The following is a 17,596-nucleotide window of genomic DNA, read 5'->3' on the forward strand; positions in this document are numbered from 1 at the left end:
AGTACAAACCGTGGTTTACCAAAAGGAGAGAAACAAAAGCGGATGGGCATAATCATAAACGGTGACATTGAAAGGCACGTAGTAATAAATCGTGAAAAGAGTAGGAGATAGAATTATATTAGTAAAACTAGTACTAGAAGGAGAAACAATAAATATAGTTAGTGCTTATGCCACAAATAGGACTAGACAGTGAGAGTAAACAAAGATTTTGGGAAGATATGGATGATTTAATGCAAAGCATACCGAATGAAGAGAATGTTTTCATTGGTGGAGATTTGAATGGACATGTAGAAAGTGATAGACAAGTTATGAGAATGTTCATAGAGGTTTTAGTTTTGTGCAGAAATGAGAAGGAAAAAACATCTTGGATTTTGCTATGGCATACCACCTAATACTAACAAATACTAACTTTATAAAAAGAGAGTCACATTTAGTGACTTTCAAAAGTGCAACAGGAAGCCAAATCGACTTTCTCTTAACCGGGAAGACAAATGAGGCTACATGCAAGGATTGCAAGGTCATTCCAGAGAGGTTTTAACAAGTCAACATCGGTTGGTGGTCTTGGATGTCAAGTTTAGGAACAATTTAAGTAAGGTCGGAAGAAATAATGTAGCTCGAACAAAGTGGTGGGAGTTCAAAGGATAAAGCAAGTGAAATTCAAAATGAGCTTCTCGAGTCCAGTATGGAAGAGCTGGATATGGAGGCCAATGATATGTGGATACAAATGACATTAAAGATTAGAGAAGTAGCTAGAAAAGTACTTGGAGAGTCTAAGGACATGGACCACCCTCAAAGAGAGATAGTGGTGGAATGAGAAAGTACAAAAGCGTTGAAAAGAAAAAGGGAATGGTATAAGAAATTACTTAAATGTGATAATAATGAGGCATATGAACAGTACAATATAGCAAAGAAAGAGGCAAAAAAGACAGTTAGTCAAGCAAGAGCACAGGCCTTTGAAAAGTTATATGAGAAATTTGGAACTAAAGAAGGGGAGAAAGATATTTATAGATTAGCAAGGAGGAGAGAAAGGAAATGTCAAGATCTCAATCAAGTTAGGTGCATTAAGGATAAAGAAGGAAAAATGTTGGTGAAAGATGAAGACATTAAAGAAAGATGGAGAAATTATTTTAATGATCTTTTTAATAATAGTCAAAATGGTAATAGCGTAAATATAGACTATAGAATGATAGAAAAGAATGTGAATTATACTAGAAGGATTAGATCTTTAGAAGTAAAGGAAGCACTTAAGAGAATGAAAGTGGATAAAGCCTGTGGACAGATGGAATACCAATTGAAGTGTGGAAGTGTTTGGGAGATATGGGGTGGCATGGTTAACTAAATTATTTAATAAGATTCTAAACTCAAAGAAAATGCTGATGAATGGAAGGAGCATTTTAGTACCTATTTTTAAAAATAAGGGAGACATCTGAGTTGCTCAAACTATAGGAGAATTAAACTCATGAGCCATACGATGAAGTTGTGGGAGAGAGTTGTGGAGCATCGACTACGTCATGATACTTCTATCTCTCTCAATCAATTTGGTTTCATGCCGATCGTTCAACTATGGAAGCGATCTTTCTCATTAGAAACTTGATGGAGAAATATAGAGATGTAAAGAAAGATCTACACATAGTTTTATTGATTTGGAAAAGGCTTATGATAGTGTTCCAGAGATGTCTTATGGAATGTGTTAGAACAAAAGAAGGTATCTATTAGGTACATACAAGTGTTGAAAGATATATATGAAGGAGCAACTACTATTGTGGGTACAGTGGGAGGGGACATAAGAGATTTTTCGATCTCAATTGGATAAACCACATAAGCTTTTACCTTTTATTATTAGTTTTAGATGAATTGATGAAACATATACAAGAGAATATTCCTTGGTGCATGATGTTTGCGGATGATATTGTTACGATAGATGAGACACGAAGGAGTCAATAAAAGTTAGAACTTTGGAGAAGCACTCTAGAGTCAAAGGGTTTTAAGTTAAGTAGAGCGAAGGCAGAATGCATTTGCAAGTTCGGTGAAGGCCAAGTGGTGATAGGGAAGGATTTAGTTTGAATAGAGTGGTATTGTCCCAAAGTAATCACTTTAAATATCTAGGCTCAGTTCTTCAAGTAGATGGGGGATGTGAGGAGGATGTTAGTTATAGGATTAAAGCCGGATGGTTGAAGTAGAGACGTGCAATGGGAGTTTTATGTGATCGTAAGATTCCCAATAAGTTGAAAGGAAAATTTTACCGTACAGCTATACGACCAGCTATGTTATATGGTAGTGAGTGTTGGGCACTGAAAGAGTCGTATGCGTCTAAGATGAGAGTTGCAGAGATGAAAATATTAAGGTGGATGAGTGGCCATACTAAACTAGATAAAGTCTGTAATGAGAGTATTAGAGAAAAGGTAGGAGTGGTGTCAATCGAAGATAAGTTGAGAGAAGGGAGATTGAGGTGGTTTGGTCATGTGAAGCATAGACATAAGGAGGCTCCAGTTAGACAAGTAGAACACATTAGGTTAGAAGATAGAAAGAAAAAAAAGGAGTAAACCTAAATTGACTTGGAGGAGAGTAGTACAACATGACCTAGAATCATGACACATTTTTTAAGATTTAACCCAAAATCGTTTAGAGTGGAGAACGCGAATATATATAGCTGACCTCAAATTTTTGGGATAAAAGCTTAGTTGAGTATATATATATATATATATATATTTATTTATTTATATATATCCCATGTGACTAAGATCTCTTAGGAGACGAAAACAAAAGGAAATTACCAAATTGGAGGAGGAATTCGAAGAGGCGACGAACATTGAGGAAAGTGGGAGAGATGAATTCGTGATTTTCCCAATCGGCTTGCACTGCTGTCCCTACATTGACAGCGTTTGTAATCCCTCCAGCTCTTGCCATTCTTTCTCTCCCTGTTTCGATCTTCAGAGACCTAAAGCAAGAACTGCAGGCTTCTGCCACTGTCGACTGGTTTGTTGGTCGGTTGACTTTTTTATTCGATAAATAATTATACAAGAGCCTAGAGGGAACTAAAGAGTGCTTAATTATGGCGCAAAATCCAAATTAAGCTAATATCCATTTGGCCAATTATTATAAAAAGATATTTTTGTGTCCATTCTAGAATCATACTAATCCCTTTATTTGCCTTCTCTAGAGATCGAATCTAAGAACTCCCAGGATTTATAGACTCATTTCTGCATTGTGAATTAGATTTGAATCGAAATCGGACTTAAATTGAAAGTTCAAACTATCAGTTTTGACTCCGTTCAAACTTTTTTTGTTAAAACAAATGGCAGCTTTTGAGAGCGCCACATAGAGCAAACTGTTTTCGAACCGAAATCATTAAAAATCAAAATTAGAACCGCAATTTGAATCGGATAGAAACTGAACTGGTTTAATCCGGTTTTTCAACGACGTGAGAGCACCAGCAAGACATTAAAAGTTATTTCATGCAACAAAAAACCAAAAGTCAGAAGGACCGACCAATAAAAGCAGATGTAAAGGGGAAAGCAATTAGTTGTTATTTTCAAGATCTTGCACATTTAAAATCTACCAATTGAACCAAACAAGGGATTGAACAATTCTCTTTGAATTTAGCCCATGATCATCAGTGCACAGCATTTGAAGGCCTAATGAACATGCCCAAATATCATTTAGAATCGATATACACCGAGAGAATACAGATGAACAGTATTAAGTTATGCTGAGGCTGTAACTGATGATAAACCACTATGTCAAGCAGGGCCTCTGGTGATGGTTCCCGTCCGCGGAATTCTACAAAAACCTGGATGCAACATCATAACATGTGAAGGTCAAATTGAAGAAACTGAAAACTGGACTGCATAAGGGCAAGCCATGATGTCTGGAAATTTTGATGAACCACATAAATATGCAGCAAAAAAAAATGATGATCATCAGGCTTCGCATCAGCTAATTGCAAAGGAAGGAAGCAATAATAAATGATATGCAAGGAAAAATATAGCTTCTATCCTCTGACCTCTGATGGTGCTTTTCCACCTCCAAGAGCAAGAATGGTCTCCCGGAACTTGCGTCCTATTTCCTTGACAGCCTGCAACAATAATAAAGCTTATTTATTCCATGCAATACTCATCTGGTATGCAAACTAAAGCTCCGCTTGATGGCTAGTGTACTAATAGGTTTTCCGTAAACATTAATAAAACAAAACTTGAAGTAACATAATGAACAGCAAATCAGTATATTTATGGAATAATCCTAACAGGAAGTAAATCCTGAATATGAATTAAGGATCCAGTATTAAGAACATTTTAGAATTTCCACATCTAACTCCATTTTACTGATATCCACAACTCAATAATTGTAATTCATCAATCATCTATAAAGCTTTATAGCATCTTAAGAAATCATGATAACATCCTATTTTCAGTGGCTACATTGCGGATTCATAATGCAATAAACAACCAATTAAATCTTTTCAAGAGGTAGTAATGCAATTCATGGAAAGCAGGCACAAATACAATAATCAATAAGACAATGCATATAAATAAAGGACAATAAATTAAAATTCACAATCAGTAACAAGGCTTTTAAGGTCAGTCCTGGAAAGCATTTTCTGCATACCTTGCTGTCATCCAATCCAGCATCCTCGAAAGCTGAAAGCATCTGCAGAGAGTACCTCCGCCCACTGCAATTAAGAATTTTACTTTTGAATGCAACAAAGGATAAACAAAAAGAGAGGGAAAAAAAAGCAAGAACATAAATTATGCCAAAACTTCTTTCTTTCTTTCCTTTTTCCTCCAAAAAGAAATAAAAGAGGAAGAATAAATAGCAAGCTCAAGCTGGGGTTGTTTGCTCTAGAAAGCTAAATGTTTGAGTAACACATGTGAACCTTCAAAAGCAAGTGAGGGAGGGCAGATAAACTTTTAGGACACTCCAATTTTTAGGATCAAAACTTCCCATATCATTAGTTCATTACCATAATAATAGGGCATCATTTAACTATGGAGGAAACTACAGGAATGTTGGAACTAAAGAATATATTACCTTATAACTGTAGTATCCAGCTGCATATCCACCTAACAGTCACAAGGAGAATTCAACTAATTAGGTCAAAAGGGAAGGTCACCAATTAAAAAGTGTAAGTTAAAGCTGAGAAATACATATAATTTCACAGGAAAGCGAACCTGCAAATATATGGCTAAAACTACAAAGGAATCTATCTTCAGGCAGCGGAGGGATCACTTGTGTCCTCTTAGAGACCCTTTGGTCAACGTCAAAGATGGTCTCTGACCCACCAGGTATATACCTTGTGTGTAACTCCAAGTCTAAACTTGCAAATTTTAACTGCAATATCACAATGACAATGTAAGCAATTTCATAACTTGTCATAAATTCATAACTTTGTTTGAAAGCTATATTCTCTTATAAATAACATCTTCAGTAATTAATAAGGCAGGTTAGCAACCACATATAAAGCAATGTGCATGAAAAAGAAAATGTGTTACACAACTAGAAGGAAAGCAATTCTGTATCAGCATTCCATAAGGAAGTAGTACCCTCAATAGATTTGGGACCTACCAAATCCAAATAGATTACAGAAGAAAAACATAAGAAAAACACCAACATATGCAACAAACCTGGCGAAGACTAAGGGAACCTGCACGAAAAGTCCTTGCAGCAAGGAGCTTCAAATACACATCTTCTGGGAGAGTCTCTCCAGTCACATAGTGCTTTGCAATGCCCATCAAGGTTTCCCTACAGCAAAACATGTAAACATAAGCACATTGAGTCAGTTTGAAAATAGCACCGTCCAACAAAGAAATTTTTGAAAAACAAATATGAATTCTAATTAAGCATTACATAATATAAGAAGTTAAAGCATGCCACCAATCATTGGAAAAACAATTTCACATTAGCAAAAAAAAAATTAAATAAATAATAAAGAGAAAAGAAAGCTATATCAAAGAATTTTCAGTGAGGAACATTGCAAGTAATAATTTATAATGATCTATAATGGCAGGGGTTAAATTACCTGTGATAACACCAATTTTCCATGAACTGTGAGGGCAATTCAACAGCATCCCACTCTATTCCTCGAATTCCAGCAACAAGACCTTCATCCTGCTTGGTTAGCATATGCTGAAGAGCATGACCAAATTCATGGAAGACAGTCTCAACCTGTAGAAATGCCATCAATCCTCACTAGGAACACATAATGAACTCACTTTACAGTTTACACAACCACAATTCCAATACAATTTTCTTTTCTAAAAGGGCATATAAATGCCCCAATAAACAAGCAATTTATGTCAAAATTAGATTATATCCTTCTTCATTTCAAAAAATTATGTGATGGTTATATATATTTGCTCCTTGAGATCCATATAAGGATAGTTGTATGAGAACACACCTTACTTCACTTTCTTAAAAGAAGAATAAAGTCCCAAAAATGCAATGGACAACATGAAACTTTAAGTCATTTTGTATTAAACATATTTAAAAATAAAACAACTGGTCTTAGTTAAACAACTAGCCTTCTTATGACCATGTTTTCAAGTTTTGTTAGATGTTAAACGTTAAGTGTGTCTAACAAATCATTTGTGCTCTTGAATATAAATCAAAGCTATTGAGCCAAAAGATGTTTACACATACCTCCTAAATGTCATAAGGCTTGGTTTTCCTCCAACTGGTGGTGTTTGATTGCATACCATGTGGGCAATAGGCAACCTTGGAGCAGTACCATTGCATGACAAAACCAGACTTCGACTGACAACCTCATCCATCCATGCCCCTCCTCTTTTCTCAGATGGACGAGAGTATGGATCAAAATAGAAATATGCAATTGGACTACCAGAGCAATCCTTAACACGATAAAATCTAACATCATTGTTCCAAACCTATAAAATCAGAAGCATGTATTAATAGGGGGCAGAACAGTTAGATAAACTACATTTAAGGCAGAAAACATAACAAAAAAGGAGCAAATTGAATATATTACAGGAGCTAAACCATCAGCTGGTTCAATATCAATTCCAAAAAGTGTGTTTGCAAGGTTGAAAAGGCCATCCATAACCTTTGGCAATGAGAAATAAGGCCGCAGTTCTTCCTGTTGAATTGAAAACAGGAAACAAGTAAGCTTTTCTCCACGAAAGATAGCAGAAATTTTGGAAAAAAATGAAGGTAAGAACAGGGAATCAATCATAGATAGGAGTTGATACTATACTGAAATAACATATGCACTCTTGATCACACTACACGCATATGGTTGGCCTGCACATGAATGCTAGTGCTTGTACATTCAGATATGCAAAAAAACGTGCTATTATTTCCATTCTTCAGTTCGAAGTTGTCAAAATCAGACAGAATGATTTATTCCCAAAAAAAAAAAGAACTACAATCATATTCACTATTAGCAAAAAACTTTTTTCACTTAAATAACTAGTATAGGGAATAAAACCTTGGTTAAAAAGGAAAAATCCAATAGGTAGACAGACAAGGAACAGAAATTTCTTTTCTGACAGTCGGGGAAAAATAAACTGTATTATATTCTAAATCCCTCTAGGCAGTTCCTTTATGTGCTAAATTAGTGCCTTCTACCCTTCCTTCCTGTTATGGAAAGTCAACCACTATATTATTTCTCTGTATATTCTGTATTCTGTATTCATATTTAGGATTTCTTCCTAATTAGCATAACACAATTATAGGAATCAATTGTATATATATACCCATGTACAGATTAATTGAAATTAAGGAGAATCATCTCTTTCTACATGGTATCAGAGCAGGTCATCTATCTAGGGTGACTATTTGTTCTCACCACCCAGCTCAGGAGAGACCTTGGCCGCCGACCGGCCGTTTCGACCCCGATCAACATCGCTGGCATCGCCTCAACCCCCCTCGTTCAACCACTGTGTGCTGTTGCCTGATCCAGTACACTATTAAAGGACTTCTGAGGTTTGGCTCTCAGATCCTATTTCGGTATTTGCTTGATTTGTGATTTTGGGTTATTTTGCTGCTATAAGCACTTTGGATTAGCGTTTCGGTTAGTTCTCTTTGTCTCAACAAATGGTAGACAATAAGAATGTTATTTCTGATGTGATTCCGATGATGACTAATATCACGGAACACAAACTTAATGGTTCGAATTACAGGTGGAGTAAGGCTGTTAGGGTCTATTTGCTTAGCATTGATAAGGATGATCACCTTACTAAAGATCCACCCGATGATACACGACAAACTTGGCTAAGTGAGGATGCTCGGTTGTTTTTGCGGCTTGAACTTCGATTCCACGGTGAGGTAATTAGTTTAATTAATCACGTAAATTTGTTAAAGAATTGATGGATTACTTAGATTTTACGTATTACAGTAAAGGAATATCTCCGTATTTATGATGTTTGTAAGGCATTATACCGTCTTTGAGAAAGAGGATAAGTCTCTCACGGCTTATTTTATGATTTTAAACGGGTATATGAGGAACTTAATATGTTGTTGTCTTTTAGTCCTGATGTGAAAGTTCAGCAGGCCCAACGGGAGCAACTGGCTGTTATGAGTTTTCTTGCAGGCCTTCCTTCAGAATATGAGACTGCTAAATCTCAAATTCTCTCCAATTCCGAGATTTCCTCTTTACATGAAACGTTCACACGGGTCCTTCGTACAGAGAGTACCCAATCTTCACGACACCGATGGTGCTCTTATTAGCCGTAATCCAAATGGACAACAGGGTAATAGAAGAGGAAGTAGAGGAGGAATTACAGGCAACAGAAGTAATCAGCGTAATGGAGAGGCTAGTTCTAATCAGGACTCAAGAGGAGTCATTTGTTATTATTGCCATGAGCCTGGCCATACAAAATATAATTGTCCGTAACTTCAAAGGACAAATCAACGATCACATATGGCAAATATGGCAGCAGAGAATTCTACAGTATCTTCCTCTGAGAAAACTATTATGGTATCTGCAGAGGATTTTGCACAATTTTCCCAGTATCAGGTATCTCTAAAGCCTACCAGTTCCCCTGTCACTGCAATCGCTGAGTCAGGTAAATCCATTACATGCCTTGTGTCTTCCTCATCCAAATAGGTTATTGATTAGTGCGGCATGATCACATGACAGGTAATTATAGTCTTTTATCTATTTTTCAGTCTAATCTCAATTCCTCTATTGTTACTTTAGCTGATGGTTCTACTTCTTGTGTCATGGATTCTGGAACTGCGAACCCGATTTCGTCAATTTCTTTATCTTCTATTTTGTGTCTACCAAAATTCTCTTTTAATCTACTTTCTGTTAGTAAACTTACTCGTACATTAAATTGTTCTATTTCCTTTTTTCCTGACCAGTGTTTGTTTCAGGATCTTACGACGAAACAGATTATTGGTAGAGCAAGCGAGTCAGATGGTATCTACATGATGGAAAATCATGTACGCGATCGCTTGTTTGCTCGAGTACCTTAACACCTCTTGAAGCTCATTGTAGATTGGGTCATCCTTCTTTGTCTACCATGAAGAAAATTGTGTCCTCAATTTGATCTTTATCAGTACTAGAATGTGAGTCGTGTCAGTTTGCAAAACATCACCGTTTGCCTTCTGTGTCTAGAGTCAATAAAGGGCTTCATCCCCTTTTGAGTTAATTCATTCTGATGTTTGGGGTCCTTGTTCTGTTACTTCTAAAACTAGATTTCGTTTTTTTGTTACTTTTGTTGATGATTATTCTCGTATTACCTGGTTATATTTAATGAAGAATCGTTCTGAGTTGTTTTCTATCTTTTGTGCCTTTTGTAATGAAATCAAAACTCAATTTAATATTTTTGTGCGCATATTAAGAAGTGACAATGCCAAAGAATACTTTTCAACACAATTTCAGTCTTATATGACACAAAATGACATTCTTCATCAGTCTTCCTGTGTGGATACCCCATCCCAAAATAGCGTGGCCGAAAGAAAAAATCGGCATCTTCTTGAGGTAACTAGTGCTCTTCTTTTTCAGATGAAAGTTCCTAAACACTTTTGGGGGAATGCAGTTTCTACGGCATGTTTTTTTATTAATCGTATACCGTCTTCTGTCCTTAATGGGGATATTCCTTATACTGCTTTGTTTTCTACAAAATCTTTGTTCCCTATTGAATCCCGTATTTTTTGTTGTACCTGTTTTGTGCGTGATGTTCGTCCATAGGTTATTAAATTGGATCCAAAATCTCTCAAATGTGTCTTCCTTGGGTACTCCCGGCTCCAAAAAGGGTACCGTTGTTTCTCTCCTACTCTTAATCGTTATCTTATTTACTGGATGTCACATTTTTGAGTCCACTCTATTTTTCCTCAATCATCGTGTATGAGAGTCGGGGAGGAGGATGATCTCTTAATATATCTTGTCAACCAATGTCTAGTCCTCTCCCTGACTGTTCCTTACGTCTCTAGACCTACTCGACCTCCCGTTCATGTTTATTCCGGAGATTGGAGATTCTGACTCGAGATCCTCCACGGCTACTTCGTTGGGAGATCCTGTACCTCATCTTGATCATGATTGATCTAGACTTATCTATTGCTCTTCGTAAAGGTAAACGTTCATGTACTTACCCTATCTCGTCTTTTGTTTCTCATAATTAATTGTCTTCTTGTTCTCGGTGTTTTGTTACTTTTTTAGACTCTGCTCCTATCCCTAATACTGTTGGTGAGGCCTTTGTCTCATCTGGTGGTGTCTTTGCTATGAAAGAGGAAATGGAGGCTTTAGATGCTAATGGTACATAGGAAGCTATTGCATTTGCCCACTGGTAAGAAAGCTATTGGTTGCAAATGGATATTTCTGATGAAGGTAAATCCTAATGGTTACATTGGCTAGGTTAAAAACACGCCTTGTAGCAAAAGGATATGCTCGGACATATGGGGTTGATTACTCGACACTTTTTCTCTGTAGCTAAACTTACTTCTATTCGCTTGTTTATCTCTTTATGACTACATATGATTGGCTCTGCAACAATTGGATATCAAGAATGCTTTCCTTCATGGTGATCTTCCGGAGGAGGTGTATATGGAGCAACCACCTGAGTTTGTTACTCAGGGGGAGTTGAATAAAGTTTGTAGGCTTCGGAAATCTCTTTCTGGCTTGAAACAAAGTCCTAGGGCATGGTTTGGGAGATTCAGTGAAGCAGTACAGGAATTTGGTATGCAAAAGAGTAAGTGTAATCACTCGGTATTTTATAGGCAATCTAGAATGGTCTAATTCTCACAGTAGTCTATGTGGATGACATTGTCATCACGGGAGTGACTCTGCGGGTATTTCATCTCTTAAAACCTTCCTCCAAACCAGTTTGGACCAAAGACTTGGGATTGTTAAAGTATTTCTTGGGTATCGAAGTTATGAGAAATCTGAAGGGTATTTTCTTATCTCAAAGAAAATATGTCCTCGATCTATTAGTGAGACAGAAAATTAGGTGCTAAGCCTTGTAGTGCACTAATGACTCCAACTTTACAACTGTTAGCAGGGGATAGTGAGTTGTTTGAAGATCCAGAGAGATACAGGAGATTGGTAGGAAAATTGAACTACCTTACAGTCACTCATCCTGACATTGCTTATGCCGTTAGTGTGGTAAATCAGTTTATGTCTTCCCCAACTGTTGCTCATTGGAAAGCCTTGGAACAAATCTTATGTTATCTGAAGGGCGCTCCAGGAAGAGGTTTGCTATATGGTAATCATGGGCATTTGAATGTTGAATGTTTTTCAGATGCCGACTGGACTGAATCTAAAGTTGACAGGAGGTCAGCTACTGGATATTGCGTTTTTGTTGGAGGAAATTTGGTGTCTTGGAGAAGCAAGAAGCAGAGTGTAGTTTCTCGATCTAGTCTTTGAATCAGAATCTGAGCCATGGCACAATCAGTATGTGAGGTAATGTGGATACTTCAATTACTAGATGAGACAGGTTTTAAGACTTCCTTGCCTGCGAAATTGTGGTGTGATAATCAAGCTGCTCTCCATATTGCTTCTAATCCGGTGTTTCATGAGCGTACCAAACATATTGAGATTGATTGTCACTTTATTCGTGAAAAGATTCAACAACAGATCATCTCAACAGGACACATCAAAACTGGAGAGCAATTAGGAGATATTTTCACAAAAGCTCTGAATGGAGCTAGGATTGACTACATTTGTAACAAGTTGGGCATGATTAACATCTATCCTCCAACTTGAGGGGGAGTGTTATGGAAAGTCAATCACTATATTATTTCTTTGCATATTCTGTATTCCTATTTAGGATTTATTTTTTAGGATTTCTTCCTAATTAGTATAACACAATTATAGGAATCAATTGTATATATATACCCATGTACTGATTAATTGAAATTAAGGAGAATCATCTCTTTCTACACTTCCAACCATAATCGATTGCATGACAATACAATCAATTGGCTATGTTAAAAGTTCGATAAAATCAAGAGCTAGCAACAAAACAAAGCATTCCAAGGTCGATGAATAATGCGGTAATAATGTATCATAAATAGACTAAAATATAAACTCCATGATATCAGTAAGATTATATTGTGAATCATAAAAGAAAAAAATCATCGTGATGCAGTATTGGAAGAAGACTCAACTTAGGAATTATATTCATTATACAATTAGAAAGTTTAGATTTCTACAATTTAGAAATTTTACTATTATTTAGGAATATTTATAGAGTTCTATTAGGTTTAGTATTTTGTTATTTAAGAATTTTGTGTGATTTGTAATTCCTAATTAGTATTTGATTACCATTGGAGAATTTGTTTCTCACCCCCCTGATCCTCAATATCCTATTGGTTCTACATAACATAGTTAACATACCAAATTTGCAATAAGCCTCGGAGAGACGAGTCACAACACACGAGAGAAACAGAGAAGACCAACCTCATTGATATTGTATCTTGACTCACGAAGCCTCTCAGCCCAAAAGCTGATGTCCCAATGACTTAAATCATTCACTTCTATTGCACTTTGATTTTTGGCAAAAATTTTAAGGTCCTCCATATCTGCAAAGATAAAATAGTGATGTGGTTGGGAATGTTCCATTCCAACTAAAAGCGAATTTGCTAAGAATGTAGCATTAAGAAAGGAAAACTTTTGGATGTTAGAGCAAGCAAGCCATCTTCAACAGTGACCTTATAATTTAGTCCAACTGTAAAATTTATGCTTATACCATACCAGGCCAAAAGGAATGAAGACTCCCTAGATTTAATTGATCCAAACAGAACTATCATTTTAGAATATTGCACGTTACATGATTACACATACAAACAACACAATCATAAAATTTTTCAGGATATGAGATTGTGTGTTTGCGTGCAAACAACAAATAGTCAATAAAAAAATTACAAAAAGGTGAAACCTTTATGAGGAAAAAGTTTCACCTTAAGCTCAAAATAATAGGAACTAAACTAGTGATATGCTACCACCCGTTGACAAATTTTATATAACATATTACCTTGAACTGCGGCATCCCAGGAAGCTGTGCGTAGCTTTTCCAAGAGCTCTTCTGCCTTCTGAACAGTCGCCATTTTTGTTGCCATGCTTACCTGTTATATATACTTTAGCTAGGAATCAAGGGTATTGTTGAGCATAGTAATAAATCATACCTCAGCATAGTTGATGTAATTGAGAAGCTTAGCCTTTTCCTGCCTAAGCCTTAATATTTGGTCAATAATTGGTGTATTATCTAGATCACCACTTGAAGCACGAGTTACATAAGCACGATAGAATTCTTCACGCAAATCACGGTTTTGAGCATGTTGCATAACAGAAATAAAACTAGGGGCATCAATGTAATTATCCATGGTCCATTCTCAGCTGTTGCTTCTTTATGCCCCTGAATGATGAACTATAAAAATGACTAAAAAAAAAAGAGGTGCTAGACTTGATGAATGAAATGAAAATAAATACTAATAGAAAAATAGAACATATTTTCACAAGTAATACCTTCGATACTGCTGTCTGTGCAGCCAATGCAAGTGCCGTAGCAGGCAACCCTTCAATTTCTTTTTCATCTGTAATGAATTTTTCAAATTTCTTTGTGGCATCAATACATTCTCCCCAAACTTTTGATATAGCCTTTCCAACTCCTGCAAATTAATCCTTGATTCAAGAGCAATAAACATAAATAATAATAGTAACGATAGCAACAAATGATATACACTTAAATAGTACATAGTAATAATTTAATAGCTGATGTTTTCTAATGACACAATGCAACAAGAAAGCAAGTCAGCAGAAGAAAATATAGAAGAGGAGGAAGAGCAGATAACTCAAGACTTCAAAAATGAAAATTGCAGCAAACCAACTCCCCCTACCACTTTAGGTAAGAACATGAGTATTCCTATTCTTTATTAGGGGCATACCTGTTGAATTTTGTTGAATTCTTTCCTTTTGTCATCTTCAAGGGCAACACCATTAAGAACTGCCTCCTTTATTTGGGCTGTGCAGACACAAATACAAAAGTATTAAACAAGATCTTAAATGTTTAAGCATTGCTAATTAATACAATGGAAGGGCATTACTTACATTCCACTATACGTTTCTGAGCATTGCTTAGTGACTGCCATTGACGAGAATCTTGGATGGCCTTAAATGCATTGTAAATTGGTTTACTTTGTCCCAACCTAAGCTGAAACTTGACCTTTTCTGGATGTAGAGTGTAGACAAAACTAAAGGCCATGAGCACTTGCAACAAGGAGAATGGTGCAGAACTTCATGCACCTATGCAGCTTTAATCAAGTTTGAAAAGCAATTTAAGACAAACTGTCTAAATGCTACTAAGAGCTAAGAAACTTTATTACAAATTGGAACACAATAGTACAATGAAATTAAATCCATCATCACAAAATTCTGGTTCGGTTGCTCCAGGCATATATTTAACTTCAGTGAGAGTTATTTTTTGTTTACATATATTATACTAGTTTTCCAAATCTAGTTACCTATGTAGCATAGGTGCACTGCATGCAGAACAGTGTCTGCACAGAGGGAGAAAGTGAGAGATACGATACATAAAAATTTACCTGAACTTCTTCAATTGCAGCACGTAGTTCAGGTGTATCCTTAACAGACTTAAGATGATTGATCACACCCCATGCAACAACCAACTGATCTATAATCTTTTCCAATGGCTCCACCAACTTTGGCCATGATGGTTCCACTGTTCTCTCCAATTCGTCCAAATCACTCTCCTATAAAACACCAAACGTATACACTTCACCAAAGATACAAAAGGAACCAATCTCAAAGTTGTACAAGCTTAATCCCCATCACTCAAATAAAAAAAATCAGAATCAGATGAAATGAAAAAAAGAAAGTAAGAAACATGGAATAGTCAATAGTCATACAAGTCTCATGTATACAAACAATCAATCAAACAAATTCAACGACTGCAAAGATGAACACATGTTCAAATAATAGAAGTTCGAAAATTGAAAAACAAGAAATGCATATCCAGAAACCAAAAACACAACAAGAGATAATAGCCATTCAAAAGGCTGGAATTCTTAAAAATCAGACACCCAACAAACAAAAAAGAAGAAACCAAAGTAACCAAAACATTACAAAAGATCAAAGCAACATACAAGCTTCTTTAACAGAGCACGAATCCCAGGTCGAACATGTTTAGCATCAACAATATCGAAGGGAGGGAATTGAAAGTCCTGTAAGAGAGGATTGGAGGAAGAGTATCATCAGGAGTAGCTACTGAAGGTGAAGAGAATGAAGCATAGCAAGGAGAGGAAGAGAGTGAAGGAAAGAAAGAGGAAGTAGTGGATTTATGGAAAGATTGGAGGCAGAAGGAGAAAGAAGAGGACCAGAGAGGGCAGGGATGAGATTTGGGAATTGTTTGGGGCCAAGATGGGAATAAGGAGAACGTTTTAGGATTGGGTGGATTGAGCGGGAGAGAGAGATACGGGAGGCCATAAGCATATCGATTATAAGAAGTGCTGCTAGGAGGAAGAGGACTCTATTTGGTATGTGTAGCGTAGTTCTCATTTTCATTCAGTTGGACCTTTTGGCTCCTTTTGTCCCTGTAAATATCTCTGAAGAAAATCAATTTTGCAAGCACGCCTGATCATGGATCGATTTCAATTTAATTTTGAGTCGAAATTGCTCATTCAGTTGGCCTCATGGTTCAGCCGGCCTCACGGTTCAGCTTCATAAATTTTTAAAATTATTAAAAATTAATTTTAAAATAAATTTAATATATTTAGCACAGGTAAATAACGTTTTTAAATTTTTTTACACATAAAATAATATATTTTAAAAAATATACATTTGAATTCAAACCTTTATAAATGTAAGTATCTCTTTTTAGTTATTTAATTTTAATTTATTAATATAAATTTTTCAAATTTTATTCTATTTAAAAAAATGCTTTAACTTAGGTTTAATTTTTAATTACTAAATTAATATTTAATCAAAATAAATATATAAATTATTATTTATGATTTTTATATAAAAACTAAAATATTAATAAATATTATATATTATTAAAATATTATTTAATAATATTAATTTTTAATCAATAATAAATAATATATATGATTAATAATTTTATTAATAAATTTAGTTAAAATATATTATTAATTAATTTAATTATAAAGGTGAGAGAGGAACTATCAGATACCCAGATAGGGAATTCTAGCTCATCAGCCCTAAGGATTCTTGCCGAACTTGCTCTCTTCTAGTTCTCGCCGTCCATGGAGAAATTTCTGTGACTTGTGAGGATTCTTTTATGCATGTGCTTAGACAGGCCTGGTTTCCCTTCTACGCAATCTCTGCCTCTATCAGGTACACGAATATCATCTAAATTTCATTGCCAATGCTTTCTTGTTTTCGTTGGTGTTGTAGCTGACTGCATTGTTCGGCCATTGTCCTCTATTCACTACCTTGCTTCGTGCTCTGCAATGTTACGTTTGCTAGTTGTCGACACCATATTTTGGCCGATCCCCAGAATCAACAAATTTCGAAACCGATCCCTAGCACTAAGTCTCTCCTTGCCATCTAATCACAGTTTCGATCTCTCTTCACAGAGAGTTGAGTCAATGCTAAGCTCTCGTATCCGTTAAGGCCTTACCGGTCTCTCAAATCATTCATCGATCTCTCAAGCCAATTGTCGAATATCCTGACCAGTTAACTATATTCCCGATCTCTCTTGTTAGACAAGTTTGAATTAACGCTAGATCCTTGCTGCCAGTATTCATGGTCGACCTCCCTTTTAAAAGTTTAGGAATAATCGAGCTAAGCTTCTAATTCGGTTTAATGAAGATCCCAATCTTAGATGTTCAAGCCAAAATTTCAATTAAGTTCTGTTTAACGTTGGTTCTTTACCAATTTTATGCATATTGTGTTTTCCGATCTCTCATACTTAGGATAATAATCGCTTCCAGTTATTTCAATATACTCAGACAATCAAGTGTTTAGAAATTTTCCGATCACAACCATTCATCGAACAAAAAGGCATTCTATTTCATTTCATTGCAAAATTTGTACAAGTTATTGGTGGGGATCACCCCGGCTGATCTACATTTCGCTCATCCTCTCCTTCCTCTTCACTATCCTCACCCTCGCCCCCGGGAGCCAGGTCGACCATCCAAGAGAAGTCCTCTTCTGGGTAAC

At 36.0% G+C, this 17,596-nt stretch overlaps 1 pseudogene; it reads right to left on the reverse strand.

Annotated features, from left to right (window-relative positions):
• Positions 1 to 3,437: 3,437 nt before the first annotated feature.
• LOC131181569 (probable cytosolic oligopeptidase A) lies at positions 3,438 to 15,976 on the reverse strand (annotated as a pseudogene).
• Positions 15,977 to 17,596: the final 1,620 nt, after the last annotated feature.

Source organism: Hevea brasiliensis, chromosome 7 (assembly GCF_030052815.1).
Source record: "Hevea brasiliensis isolate MT/VB/25A 57/8 chromosome 7, ASM3005281v1, whole genome shotgun sequence".
NCBI classification, from domain to species: Eukaryota; Viridiplantae; Streptophyta; class Magnoliopsida; order Malpighiales; family Euphorbiaceae; genus Hevea; species Hevea brasiliensis.